The sequence below is a fragment of the Leptinotarsa decemlineata genome, unplaced genomic scaffold (assembly GCF_025532065.1).
Source record: "Leptinotarsa decemlineata unplaced genomic scaffold, Ldec_3_MD MMD2_tig00026345_RagTag_RagTag, whole genome shotgun sequence".
NCBI classification, from domain to species: Eukaryota; Metazoa; Arthropoda; class Insecta; order Coleoptera; family Chrysomelidae; genus Leptinotarsa; species Leptinotarsa decemlineata.
In genome coordinates this window covers 1,434,697-1,449,801 of record NW_027412696.1, presented here as the reverse complement: position 1 = coordinate 1,449,801, position 15,105 = coordinate 1,434,697, and the positions used below count along the sequence as shown (strand labels likewise).

Sequence of the window (15,105 nt, the reverse complement as noted above, 5' to 3'; positions counted from 1 at the left end):
GAGACGGCTCTTACGGAAGAAGCAGCTCTAGTATCAGGCGTGGAGGACGATTTTGAAGTAAATCAAATTCAAGTTCCCCGGCATCAACAAGGACAGAAAAACCAGCAACATGGAAGCCAGCTCAGCCAAGGTCAGTCCAACATGAGTCTGCATCAAACCGGATATAGAAGGCGAAATGAAACGACAATGAGTAGTAGTGGCAGTGCGCGTGTGCCATGTTTTCGTTGTGGTGAAGATCATTCTCCAAATATCTATCCATATAAGGGATACATTTGTAACAGCTGTGATGTTAGAGGTCATCTACAAGCGGTATGTAGGAATGTAAACAAACATTTGAACTCCTTGAAAACGGAAACTGTGACACCTGTTTTGAGTCTAGGCACTGAACATGATGTACCTATTTATATAGATATTTGGGTTGAGGGTAAAATGCTCAAATTCGAATTAGATTTAGGTGCAGCACTTTCCGTTATGCCAGTTGATGAATATAATAAATATTTCGAAAAATGTCCATTATATCCAAGTGATATTTCATTAGTAAATTTTTCTGGGGACAAAATTTATCCTTTGGGTAAAACCACTCTATCTGTTGAATTTGATAAGAATATTAATGATTTGGATTTTTATATTGTGAAAGGTGATCGTTCAGCCTTGTTAGGGCGAAATTTCATCAGGCATTATAACATAGGATTCAGAACCATTCATTTTGTGAATAATGATTTATTGGATAAGATAATGAAAGATTTTTCAACTGTTTTTTCTGACAAGTTAGGAACATTCAACAAATTCAAACTGAAATTAAAAGTAACTGCTGCAGCTATTTCGAAATTTCACAAACCTAGGCCGTTGCCATTTTTGTTGAAGAGTAAAGTGAAAATCGAGTTGAATAGATTAATGAGAGAGGGTATTATATCACTGGTAGAGTTTTCTAAGTGGGGCACTCCTATAGTTCCAGTTCTAAAAAAGAATGGAGGAGTGCGTATTTGTTGTGATTACAAAATAACCATCAATCCTTATATACTAACAGATAAATATCCTTTACCAAGTATTGATGACTTATTTTCCAAGCTACGAGGGGGGCAACAATATTGAAAAATTGATCTCAGCCAAGCATATCAACAAATTTTACTTGAACCATCTTCGAAAAAATATACTGTAATTAGTACACATAATAGTTATTTATGTATCAAGGGAATTAGGAGGGCCTTAATTACCGATGGCAAAGTTTGCGTCCCGAGGGCCTCTGGCCCGAGGGACAGCAATTGCCTGAGGTTATTAAGGCTCATTAATTCCCGTGGTACATAGATAATTTTATTTCTGACCGATTTCAATAAAATTTTGTTCATTTTTAAAATGTAAAAATGTACCAATTCATTACCTTCCCGGTATATTTGAATCAGGTACCGTTGATTATAGTAGAGTTTTCTTGTTGCTAGGTTGTTGCTATGTTACTTGTTTATAAACAGAACTTTGTTATCAAGCTGTGTTTGCGGTGAAAACGTGTTTTCTACCCCAAATATAATGGAGGATATTTTGAAAAAAACTGAACAAGCAAGAGAATCATTAATTCCATCGAAAAGTGAAGCCGTATACCAAAAAGAATACAAGACATATCTGGACTGGCTGACACGGAAAAATGTTATGCCAAAAGATGTCACTGAAACTGTATTTCTGGCATATTTTCAAGAACTGGTAAGGAATTTTCTATGTTTTTCGGTAGATTTGGTAGTAATTGTGTTTATTCGTTTCAGTCAGAAACGTATAGTCCGAATTCTTTATGGACTAAATGGTCAATGCTAAAATCGATGGTGACTATACATGAGAAACGAGATATCACCAAGTTCAATGAACTACAGGCTTTTTTGAAACGGAAGAGTAAGAGTTATAAGCCGAAAAAGTCTGCTGTTTTATATGCTGTCTACTTTGTCATTAGAAGAGGCAGGTACCTCGACTGTAGTGAACAGAAGCTCCAGCCATACAAAAAAAGAAATTGTTTCCAGTGGCGGAAGTAATTTTCAGGGAACATTTCAAAATTGTACATTTATTATTTGTAATGACGTGAATAAATAAAATATGGTTCAGTTTTCATTTCTATTTATTTTTACTTGTGAAAGGTAGAGGGAATTATAAAATCTATAATGTCCCAAGGGAGTTATGACCCTCTTTATTGATAGCGTAACTATGACGATATAAGCTTATAATATCCCGGTCAGAAATAAACAACTTTTTATGTACCACAGGTTACCGTATGGCATTTCGTCGGGACCATCGCAATTCCAACGCATAATGAAGCAGATTTTCATTGATATGCCTGGAATAGCAATTTTTTTAGATGATATCCTCATTACCGGAAAGACACAATGTGAACACATCGAAGATCTGTGTAAAGTTTTAACAATCTTGAAAGATGTTGGCCTTACAGTTAAACGGGAAAAATGTGATTTTTTTTTATTCTGTATCTTACTTGGGATTCATTATTGATAGAGATGGACTTCATAAAAGTCCTGATAAAGTGAAGGCAATAGAAAAAAATCCGGAACCTCAGAATGTGACACAACTGAAGTCATTTCTGAGAACAATTAATTATTATAATAGATTTATACCTAAATTACCTGATGTCTTGAATCCTCTATAGGTACGCATTATTGAGGAAAAATTCAGTATGGAATTCGAGTAGTGATTGTAAGTAGTTGTTTACAGCTGATTCTCGGCCTCCCCCCACCACTATGAGGTATTAATTGCTTTTTTTTATTGGTTGTTGTTTGGTGAAGTCAAGGTGATGTGACCTTGAAGGGTGTGGTGTATGGATCGTTCAGAATTTTTTTCCCGGTTCTAATCCTCCCCCCACCAATATGACGTGTTATTTGCTTTTTTTGTTGTGCAGTGAAGTCAAGGCGTTGTGACCTTGAAGTGTCTGGTGCATGGATCGTTCAGATTTTTTTTTTCATATGAGATTTTGTGTGTTTATGTGTGTGTGTGTGTGTGTGTGTGTGTGTGTGTGTGTGTAGGAGAATGCACGGTACAGGGTTTCATCATGTGCTTGTTTGTCTATGTACAAACATACGTCTGCATACTTCGAAGATCCTCCAAGTAATAAATGCTCCATCGGTGTTAGGGCACCAAGTTAGTAGTGGAGTGACGTCACAGCAATAACCGTTCAACGGCTAGAGAGCGACATGTTCACTCCACGACGTGTGGCAGAGTAATGCGTATTCATCGGTCTGCCCTCACCTCTCCCGAAGCGATGAAGGTTCGCTCTAGCCCCGCTATCGATGGTGACACCACGGCAGCCGAGGACCGTCTGCCTAACGTCTACCCTCTCCGAGACCGCAACGACCACTGCTTGCTCGTATATCGACATCTGTTATCGCATTCAGTTGGGAGGTAATCTTGGCGCATGTAGTTGAGAAGTGGGGTTGGCTATGACGTCTTGACGGGTCCTATCAGAGTGTATTTAAGGAGCGTACGAGTGTTGGCTATGTCAGTTTACATCAAGTGAGTTAGTGAGAACTATTATATAAAATGTATTCCTGTGACTGTGGTAAATCTTTCACTCGTAGTGATAATCTTCGTCGGCATCAGCTCCAGAGTTGCCAAGGAGGGCCTGCAGTGAAACGGGTGAGAGTGGATAATGCAACACCTATGTATACGTGCAATTGTTGTAATGTGACAATTCCTATGACCCAAGTGAATTCTCACCGAAGAACCATGAGTCATAAAAATAATGCATGTGTTCAATTGTCTGACGGTGTTCAAATCATAACGAATGCATTCAATTGCCGCATTGCTACATACAGGGTGGAGAGTTCGATTGTAACCAGTGACTACATGTCATTTTTCAATGAGATTGTGCAGAAGGTCATTGAATTACTGGAATCAGCCATCAGGATCCATAAAAGCATCAAGGTGAATATGGAAGTTTTTGGGAATTATATTCTTCAGACTGATGATTCGAGGGACACGAAGTCATTTAATTCCCAAAATAAAATAGTGGACCAATCTTCAGATTTGAATGCTGTTTTTGATGGATTCCGTGATGTAATTGTGGCTCAAACGACTGAGTTCCAGGATCGTGACTCAGGTATTTATTTTTTAAAAATTTCAATAAGATTGAATAGTAATTTTTTTTTATAATTCAGGTTGGACTTGTGAAAAAATATTGTTTCTCGAGGTCAACATCAATAAATACAGTCCACTGGAAGGACGTTCATATGTGAAGCTGCCTCAATGTATTCAATGGAAGAAAGCTGTTGTGAATGTTCGTAATGAAGATCAATATTGTTTTGCTTGGGCTATAACATCAGCATTATATCCTGCAGATAATCGAGTGTCCTAACTTACGTCATATCCACATTTTTCCACTGTTTTAGATGTCACAGGTATGGATTTTTCGGTTAAAGTTAATAATAAGAGTATCGAAATATTCGAAGATAGGAATGATATTTCAATTAATGTTTACGGTTTAGAGAGTACCTTTGAGAAGGGTAAAATGAAGTATGAAGTGATTGGTCCATTGCGATACTCACAGAGAAGACTCCGGAGACATGTCAATTTGTTGTTTATAACTGATGACTCCGGTAATGGTCACTATTGTTGGATCAAAGATCTTTCAAGATTAGTTTCTAATCAACTATCAGCTCATAGACAGAAAAAATATTTTTGTGACGGATGTTTGATATATTTTTCTGATGAGAGATTGCTTTTACGTCATAATATGTATGATTGTAATCACATTAGTACCACAACACCAACTACTAATTTAAAGATCAATAAATATGGTAGAATGGTTGCGGAAAATAAACTAATGTTTGAAAACTTTGAGAGGCAAATGAGGGTGCCATTTGTAGTGTATGCTGATTTTGAATCAGTGCTTAAACCGATTCATGTGAATGAGCCAAATCCTGAAAGTTCATACACGATTAAAACATTCAAACATGCCCCATATTCATTTGCTTATTTGATAAAGTGTTCATATAATGATGATTTGTCAAAATTTGTTACATATAGGGGTGTAGATGCAGCTCAGAAATTTGTGAGTAGCATTGAAGATGATTTGAAAAAGATACATGAAAATCATCTCAGAAACCCTAAACCGATGGATACACAAACTGACGAAGAAGAAGAACAGTTTGCTGCAGCCAGAACTTGTGGTATATGTAATAAACATTTACTGATGGTGAAGTCAAAGTAAGAGATCATTGTCATGTCACAGGAAAGAAAAGATCACATGCCGCTCACTCGAAATGTAATTTAAATTTCAAAATACCAAACTTCATACCTATCATTTTTCATAATTTAAGTGGTTATGATTGTCATTTTTTCATAAAAGAATTGTATAGGAATAAAGAGAAAGTTGATGTTATCCCGCAAACTAAAGAGAAATATATATCTTTCACGAAGCATCTCTTCACACACAGCTATACCGATAAAGATGGTGTGGTTAGGAAGAATTATCTCAAAATGAGATTTATCGATAGTTATAAATTTATGACTAATTCGTTGGAGAAGTTGGGTGCAAACTTGACCTCCGATCAATGTTTGGAGATGCACAAACATTTCCCACAAATTGAGAAATTCAATTTGATGAGACAGAAAGGTGTATTTCCATATAGTTTTGTTGATGACATTGACAAATTGAATTATCCATTACTTCCGACAAAAAATAAGTTTTATGACACACTCAATTGTGAACATATATCGGAAACTGATTATGATAGGGCTAGAAATGTTTGGAATTTATTCGAGTGTCAGAATTTGGGGGAATACTCTGATTTGTATTTGAAGTCGGATGTATTGCTACTATGTGATATTTTTGAAAACTTCCGCACCACAAGTTTAGAGATATATAACTTAGATCCGGCACAATATTATACTGCACCTGGATTATCATGGGATGCCATGTTGAAGTTCACTAATGTTGAATTGGAATTACTAACTGACATTGATATGATTCACTTTTTTCAAAAAGGTATACGAGGTGGAATTAGTCAATGTAGCGAGAGGAAACATATAGCAAATAATAGATTTTTACCCAATTATAATCCCAATGAACCTTCCACATTCATTACATATTTAGATGCAACAAATCTATACGGTCACAGTATGTCACAACCTCTACCAACAAGTGAATTTACATGGTTGACACCAAATGAAATTCTTAATCTTGATGTGATGGATGTGAGTACTGATAGTCCGTATGGGTATGTATTTGAAGTGGACATTCATTATCCACAAGAGTTGCATGATAAACATTCTGACCTTCCATTTTTAGTCGAAAAAATAATACCACCTCGTACACAATCGAAAATTCCCAAATTAATTCCAAATTTGAATGATAAAAGAAAATATATTGTTCATTATAGGAATCTACAGCAAGCTGTCAAAAATGGATTGATTGTAATGAATACACATAGAGTATTGAAATTCAAACAATCATGCTGGATGAAACCCTATATAGATCTTAATACTGAAATGCGTAATAGGTCTAACAACAAATCTGTTAAAGATTTCTATAAACTAATGAATAATGCGGTGTATGGAAAGACAATGGAGAATGTAGATAATCGAATTGATGTTAGACTCGTTACATATTGGGAAAATATAAAGAAAAATATAGGTGCCAGCACTCTCATAGCCAAACCAAATTTCAAAAATTGTTCAATTTTCACTGATAATTTCGTTGCCATTCAATTGGGTAGAGTGAAGGTTCATTACGATAAAACATTATATTTGTGATTTTCCATATTAGAATTATCTAAAACAGTCATGTATGACTTTTTCTATGGATGCATCAAACAACACTTTGATGAAAATGTCTCTTTACTTTACACAGATACCGACTCGCTCATTCTTAAAGTAAACACAGAAAATTTTTATGAATTCATAAAAACTAACATAAGTAGATTTGATACATCCAATTACAGTATAGTTAACCAATTCAATATTCCAGTAACAAGTTCAGTCTTGGGTAACTTCAAAGATGAATTTCCAAATGATCCAATCATGAGTTTTTATGGTACAGGTGCTAAAGCATATTATGTGAAATCTGTTGATGGTGAATTTAAGAAAGCCAAAGGGGTTAAACGATCTGTAATAAAGAATGAATTGACATGCGAAGATTATCAAAAAATCGTCGAACAATCAGGGGTACAACTTCAATTACTGGGATAACAGCCAGGTACCGCTAGTCTCTTCTACCACGGCACCCCACAGTCCGCCATATGAATACCGGGATCACGACATCAGGATGCAAGTTCAACATGTCACTGGCAGTGACGAAGGACACTTGGACGATTCGGAATATCCAGATCCTGACGGATGGTGAGACCCTGCTTATGATGACATTGTCCCAATGAGCAGCGACGACGACGATGATGACGACGACGACTCTGGCGATGATGCTGATGACGAGCTTGACGTTAGACGTCCTCCACCATCCCCTATACTCATCGAGGATAGTCCTCCGCCATCCCCAATCCTGATCGATGATGATGTCCTCAATTCCGATGATGACATATAATCATCTACTCGTCCATCATTTCCTTTCCTTTCCTTCCACGGAGTACACACTTTTTGGTTGGTGTACACGAGGCACTGCGAGGCTGGGGCAGTGTCTTCCTCCCTTCCTCTCCCTTCCTCCCCCTCTTATTAGTTTTTTTTTCCATAATAATCACTAAGAATTTCTCCTAATAATCGCTCAGAGTTTCATTCTTGATGTTTTCGAATCTCAAACACTGTTCTACATTTCACCCCCTCCATTTCATTTCTTCCAATATAAATATAGCAACAATCCCAGTTCTATATCATTCTTCCACAATGTCGAGTACAGGACCCATCCAAGTACAAGAAATAGATTCAACGTCTGATCATTTGAGTACAACCTTCGCTCAATTTCTGCAGCGAATCTATGATCTTCCTGATGATTTCGCAGAACGAGTGGAACAAGGTATTCAGGACGACATAGATGCTGTTGACGATAATAATGCGGATGATGTGATTAGTATATCATCTGATTCAGATGATTATGACGACGACGACATCATGAGTATATCATCTGATTCAGATGACTACTATGAGGATGATATCATTAGTATATCATCTGATTCAGATGACGATACCATAATTATTGTTTCTGATGATGAGGAGCGTTAGTCCATATCATTGCATGGATTAATAAAAAAATAACAGCCCTTTTCAGGGCTACAATTAAAGACTGAAACAATAAAAAAAATCTCTTTTCAGAGCTACCATTATATTTTCAAACAGACACAGATTCATACCATTGTTAACATTATGTTAACATTATAATCTCAAACGAAATATATGTATGTGAAAGTATTCATCATTAAATGCATACAATGATTGACAAAATGCCAACTTCAACTTTCATTTAAAGTAGTACTCATCATATGCATAGATATTCAATGACTATCAAATTCCAAATTTCGACTTTTCAGTCAAAGTAGTAATTTTTTGTCATATAATGTATAGATATTCAAAGACTAACAAATAGTAATTTATTTGTCATGAAATGTATAGATATTCAAAGACTAACAAATTTCCAACTTAGACTTTTATTAGTCAAAGTATTCATTTGTCACATAATCTATGAATACTAATACAACTAACTACTGTTTGTGTGAATAATGTAGCCCTGAAAAGGGCTGTTGTTTTTCTTTGACCAGTAGGTCCACGGTTATTGTGCCACAGGTTGGACATTATTACATATAATACATGTAGATACTCGGGTGAAGTTTGTTAGTGGCCTCTCGCAAGCTTCACACCAATTCCGTCCCATTTCCATAATTGAGACAGTGTTGTGGGTGTTGACATGGGCATACCACCCTCCATTATTGTTTCTATGCGAATAAAACCGAAAGCAGCACCAACATAGTTTTTTGTTCTCTCCATCTATTGTGCTGATCAATACGTATGCATCCATTGCACAATACAAATCCAAGGGATCTTCCAGTGTCTCACTGACATTGAGTGTTCGCATACCGATCCTCATAGCACCATCACCTTCAGTTGTGTCAGCTTCTATCCCTTCATCATCTCCTTCTTCATCCATGACCCTCTCAAACTCCATCACGTCATCATCTTCGTCGCTTTGGTTGGCCTCGTTTTCAACTTCGTCTATCTCATCTTCATCGACTCCAACATCTTCTGCTTCAACTATTACTTCCTCTAGCGGAACATTGACATCCTCATCATCTGATTCGTCTATCCAATTGTTTTCATCAACAGCAGATATTCTATTTAATGCAGCATTTATTTTTGCAGAATTCATCTTGTTGTTGTTTGCTCACAGTTATAGAGAGTGAATGAATGAACTCTAGGTTTGCAAGTCAACTTATATAGGAGGTGATGCGACTCCCACTTGACTCGTTTAGAGTGGAATAGTAGGAGAAGTTATCCCACTATACTTCCACATGATGTTGATTTGTATAAATAGAGATCGTAGGTATAGGAGAGAGCATTCAGAGTTTCTGTAAGTCATCTCTTAATATTTCTAATCGAATTAGTAAAATGCCGTTTCCAAAAGAGTGGAATGAAAAACCAAAAGTGTGTGTCTACCCAATGATGATTGCAGGGGCTATTGTGTGCTACTTTTGTCAAATGAGTAGACCTAAGGATTCAATCAATCCATGTACTGGTATGTGTAGTGATTGCGTGTTGCGGATTCAACTATCGCCTCCTTCTCATCCACCGAAGCGAACAAAATCGGATTATCGTCAACAACAGTTACAGTGTCTGAAGTGTTCCGAACCTATAATATTTAACAATATAGGTATCTGTAGAAATATTTGTTGTACCTGTGCTGCCGTTCCAACTCCACTGCAACGTTGTTTGCGTTGTGATACATATTCCATGAATTGTTGGAATCATGTATGCAATGCATGTAGAAGTACTTGGGATCTGTGTGAGAAGGTTGGTCAACTCTACCCCAATAGGAGAATCCATTTTTTTCAATGTTGGTGTTTGACGCACGAGCAACAACTATTGAGGAATAGAGTCAAAGAACGTTCCACATCCACAGAGACATATTAACATTTTTCATTTTTTAATATCGTTATTGTCCTCTATTATTAATAAATATATATATATATTTTGAATTTATTTGTATCATTTTCTAACATTTAAAAATACATGCATGCAACACAAAGTTTTCCTCTTAAATGACAAAAATTGTTACATGCGTGAATAGTTTAGTGAGAGAGCGCATGTGCCAGTTGATGAAAGAGCGCATGCGCTAGTTTATTTTCTTCTATAAATGGTGAGGTCTCAGTAACATCATCACCTTTCCTATCCACATTCTATTGCTATCACATATCATTCCTCAGACCTTAATAATCATGAGCTCTATGCCGCTATTGATTGCTGAAGATGGTTCACCACTTGTTGATATCGATCAGACTGATTTTGAAAATATTCCAGTATTACATTTATCGAGTCAAGATTCGATAAATGATTTTGATATTAACGACTTCGTTAACTTTGCAGATGTGCCAGAACCAAATGAGCAAATTATTATTGAAAATCCGATCGTTTCGCAATTATCATCACTCAAACACTCTTCATCTACCCTTCCTCTTGGTGTTGATAAGAAATCTAGAACAATCAAGAGGAAGGTTACTAAGGCATCTTCATCGATTGTCACTGACTTTAAAGAAAAGAAAGAATCCAAAAGTGTGCGACAGAAAAAACCCGCAACGAAAAGTGACAGATCGAAGAGGAAGCCAAAAAGTACTCCTAAAGAAATGAAGAGTGATTTGAAAGCTGAACCGCTATCTTCTTTCAGTCCACTCCATCGGTTTGGGGAAATGAAAAGGAAAGAAAAATGCCGTCTTGTAAAGGCACAGATGACTATTGCTGAACTTGAAAAGAGTGAGCGAGCTATTAATGCTAATAATGAAACTCTTAAAGCATTAGATGCCAAGATTGCATTAGCGAAGGTTGAATTGGCTAGAATGTCTAAAGATGCTGATGAACTCCGTTCAAAAATTGGTAAAGATAAGCAATTCCATCAACGTTCGAGAATGCAAGCTCAGGCTGAGCTTGAGGAGTCGACTAAGCTTTATGAGACAGCATTATCAGTGAGAGATAATTGGCAAAAAGAGTTGGATACTCCATTTCAAAGTGACGGCGATTAGTTTTGGGAATGATAATGTGTTTTCAATATCGTGAGTTGAAAAATATAAGCGGGAATGGAGTATACAATTAATTTGGTTTGGTATACACAGAACATTGCGAATGGCTGGGGCAATGTTTACCGCTGCAATATTTTTCAGTTCACATACTTATAATTGAAATGAAACAATAATGAACTTTAATATTACTTTATTCATAAAAGTCACTATTATATACATTTAAACCATATTTGATTCATCAATCCAAGAATTTTGTTCGCTAGGAAGGCCTTACCACTTTACATATACTTTATTTTTTCTTCTCTTCAACACCTTCTCAATCAGATATACGTCAGGATTCTCGGTTCGTAATAACTCTTCTTCGTAAAAACATCCTCTAATCGGCTGTTCATTCATATCTTCAAGATTATAAGTCGTTGGGATGGTTTTATTAATTTTAACAATCTTGAATAGCTCCGTGGTAAAATTCGCAGTGTAAGACTTTTCAAAAATATTTTTGTATTTACTTATACGTACAATATCATTTAATTGGAATTTGGGTTTACTTTGTCTTCCTCCAATTCCATTGATACCCTTGAATTTTAATTTTGTTGTTGAATCAACATTGATGGGTGCCATACCTATTGTACGATGAACTTTATTATTATATCTACTAGTTATAATTGGAAGAATATCAAGCCATTTGTGGTGACCTCTCATCAAAAATTCCTTGTAGAGTCATGCCTTTATTGTACGAATCACTCTTTCTGCTATAGCTGCCTTCTTTGTGCTAAATGTTGAATAATGATTGATATTATATTCTCGCATGAGAGATGAGAAGCTTTTATTGAAAAATTCTTTCCCTTGATCGCTTTGTATGTGTTTGGGGGAGTATTTGGCTTCTTTCAGTACATGTTTCATTGCATTAGTTACTGTACTACCTGTTTTATCTTTAACTGCTAGAGTCCACAGATATTTGGAGTAACAATCTATCACTACAAGTATATATCGGTATCCTTCATTACTTTTTGCATAAGGTTGCAGTTCAGCTAAATCTATTTGCCATAGATCTGCAAAACCTTTGATGGTGGTTATTCTTCTACGAAAATTACGTCTTGCAGGTTTATGTCATTCATTAACAACTTGTCGTTTGACATCACTTATTTCATTAGTCATTCTATTTCAATATGATTAAAGAGAAAAGGTGATAATGTTACTGCATTGAATGATGATGTGACAGTGATCATTACATGTGAATATGTTAATATATTATACCTTCTTCACGTAATTCTTCAATTATTGAAATTATTTCATTATCATGTCCGGTATGTCCAGCTGACTTTGAAGCTACCAATAGTCGTAGGCGAGCAACTAACTCTTTCGGTGAATTCCGGTACACATAATTCACAGGTTTAGAATTATATATTTTCTCCATTTTCACTCGTTTGAGTGCTCCACCAATTTTACTTCTACTTCTTATTGGATATTGTCGTGAGTCTAATAGAGGTTTGATAACTTCACGAAATTTTTTAGAATTTGTATTTTTAAAACCATTCTTCAGATGATATTGTTTATATGGAGCATTCGTTATTTTCAATATTTTGGAATATACTTGACGAGTTTCTTCATTATCAACATCTTGTGGATTCTTCAAAAAAAATCATATCATACAATTGTGGACTACCTGCGCATTCATATTTTTTCACTTTATTAGCATCCCAAAATGAAATGTTTCCATCTTTGAAATGTACCACTAGACTTCCCATTTTCAGCTTTTGTGTAATTGGATCCATACGTACGCCAAATGTTCCATCATATGCTGGATTTCTAGATTTTATATTATTCAAATGTTTCATCAAAACATCTTCACCACTTTCATTCATAACAGGTGAGATGTCAGGATCCGAGGAATCGATGTGGGACGATGATGGTGTTTCGAATAGAGTTGTTCTCATATCGTCTTGAAGTGTGCTCGTGTCACTATTCACAGATGATACACTACCAAAAGATTGTTTTCTTCCTATTGGAGTACTCATGGGATAATTTGAAGTAGATTGAACAGTTCCATGATTTGGTGATAACACTGGTGATTTAGAAATATCGTTTGATGATAAAACATTCAATGGTTTCATTATGGGCTCATACAATCTTTCAAGTGTCGTACGATTTTCAATATTATCATTCTTGATAGAGTTGAATTTCTGCCTGACAGCTTCTGTTGTCTCTACTAGTTGACGTTTCAAATTTATTTCATTGTTTTTATTTTCAGGATCTTTTTTTGTATTCATAATGCCCTTTTTTTTGAATTAAAGCTTAATTCGTTGGTGAAGTGACCTCTACAATATTCAGTGATCGAATAAGTTCCAAAAACAAGATCATGGGTATATGAAACTATCGAATCCTTTGCGATATCTACCTTCATCTATTTTTCTATCCTTATCAATGACTAGAAATCCATATTGGTCCTCCCAGCATTTAACACACATCAATTGGAATTGTTTGAATGTTACATCGGGTGAAACATGATCTGAATAAATGTGATGTAAATTCGTCTCATCTTGTTTGAACATTATAATGAAATTGGTATTGTCACGCACTAACTGTTTGGGTACCCGTGAATATGTCTGTGCTAGATAAAAACAATCAACATCCTTATGACGTCCCATACAGAAATATGATCTAATAATATCTTGCTTTTCACATATCACATCATCGAAAATGAAAACAGAATTAGGCTTAGCGTCGGAGGGTTCCACTATTTCTGCATTATTGCTGAATGTATAAAAACCTAATCCTTTTATAGGTTCCAAAACACTTCGCAAGTACTGATATTTAGGTTGATTGAGTGATTTCGAATAGAGATACACATTTCTAAATCTCAGTCCTTGTGGATGTGTTAATAGTGATATCATTGCATTCGTCTTTCCACAATTTGAAGGTCCTATAATGAGTCCTCGAACTGATGATGGAAGTAGTGGACCATGTCTGAATACCCTTTGTCCATTCAATCCACAACCAAATTTCTCATCTAGATTATCTACAGCAAACTTTTCTTTCTGTTTTACAATGCACATCGTGCCGTGGTTGGAGACTATATAAATATTATTAGCTTATTCATTTCAATGTGTACCATCAAACGATACGGACGTATTGAAAGTGATCGTAAAATTAAAAGAGGTTGTGGTTTTGTTAATGATTTAATGAACAAACTTCCTTTCGAATTACATCTACCCGGAGGTTATCAATACTGTGGACCGGGTACACAATTGAAACAACGTTTAGCTCGTAACGACCCTGGAATCAATAAATTAGATATTGAATGCAAAAAACACGATATTCAATATTCTAAGCATCCATCCGATCTTGCAGCAAGACATTTAGCCGACAAAGAACTTGAATACAGCGCTTGGGATAGGGTTAAATCGAAGGACGCGAGTATTGGGGAAAGAGCAGCTGCATTACTTGTCACCAACATTATGAAAGCGAAAAGACATATGGGCATGGGTTGTAGTACCAATAAGAAAAAATGTAAGAGGAAACAAACGAAGAAAAATAAAATTAAAAAAGTTGCATTTGGTCAGTTATAAACAACAAATTGACATGTCTCCGGAGTCTTCTCTGTGAGTATCGCAATGGACCAATCACTTCATACTTCATTTTACCCTTCTCAAATGTACTCTCTAAACCGTAAACATTAATTGAAATATCATTCCTATCTTCGAATATTTCGATACTCTTATTATTAACTTTAACCGGAAAATCCATACCTGTGACATCTAAAACAGTGGAAAAATGTGGATATGACGTAAGTTCGGACACTCGATTATCTGCAGGATATAATGCTGATGTTATAGCCCAAGCAAAACAATATTGATCTTCATTACGAACATTCACAACAGCTTTCTTCCATTGAATACATTGAGGCAGCTTCACATATGAACGTCCTTCCAGTGGACTGTATTTATTAATGTTGACC

At 35.8% G+C, this 15,105-nt stretch overlaps 1 long non-coding RNA gene across 1 annotated transcript; it reads left to right on the top strand.

Moving 5' to 3' along the window:
- The first annotated feature begins 1,179 nt into the window (after positions 1-1,179).
- LOC141486083 (uncharacterized) lies at positions 1,180-2,088 on the top strand. The gene is made up of 2 exons (XR_012467633.1): positions 1,180-1,692; positions 1,752-2,088. It is a non-coding gene; the product is annotated as an uncharacterized lncRNA (long non-coding RNA).
- Positions 2,089-15,105: the final 13,017 nt, after the last annotated feature.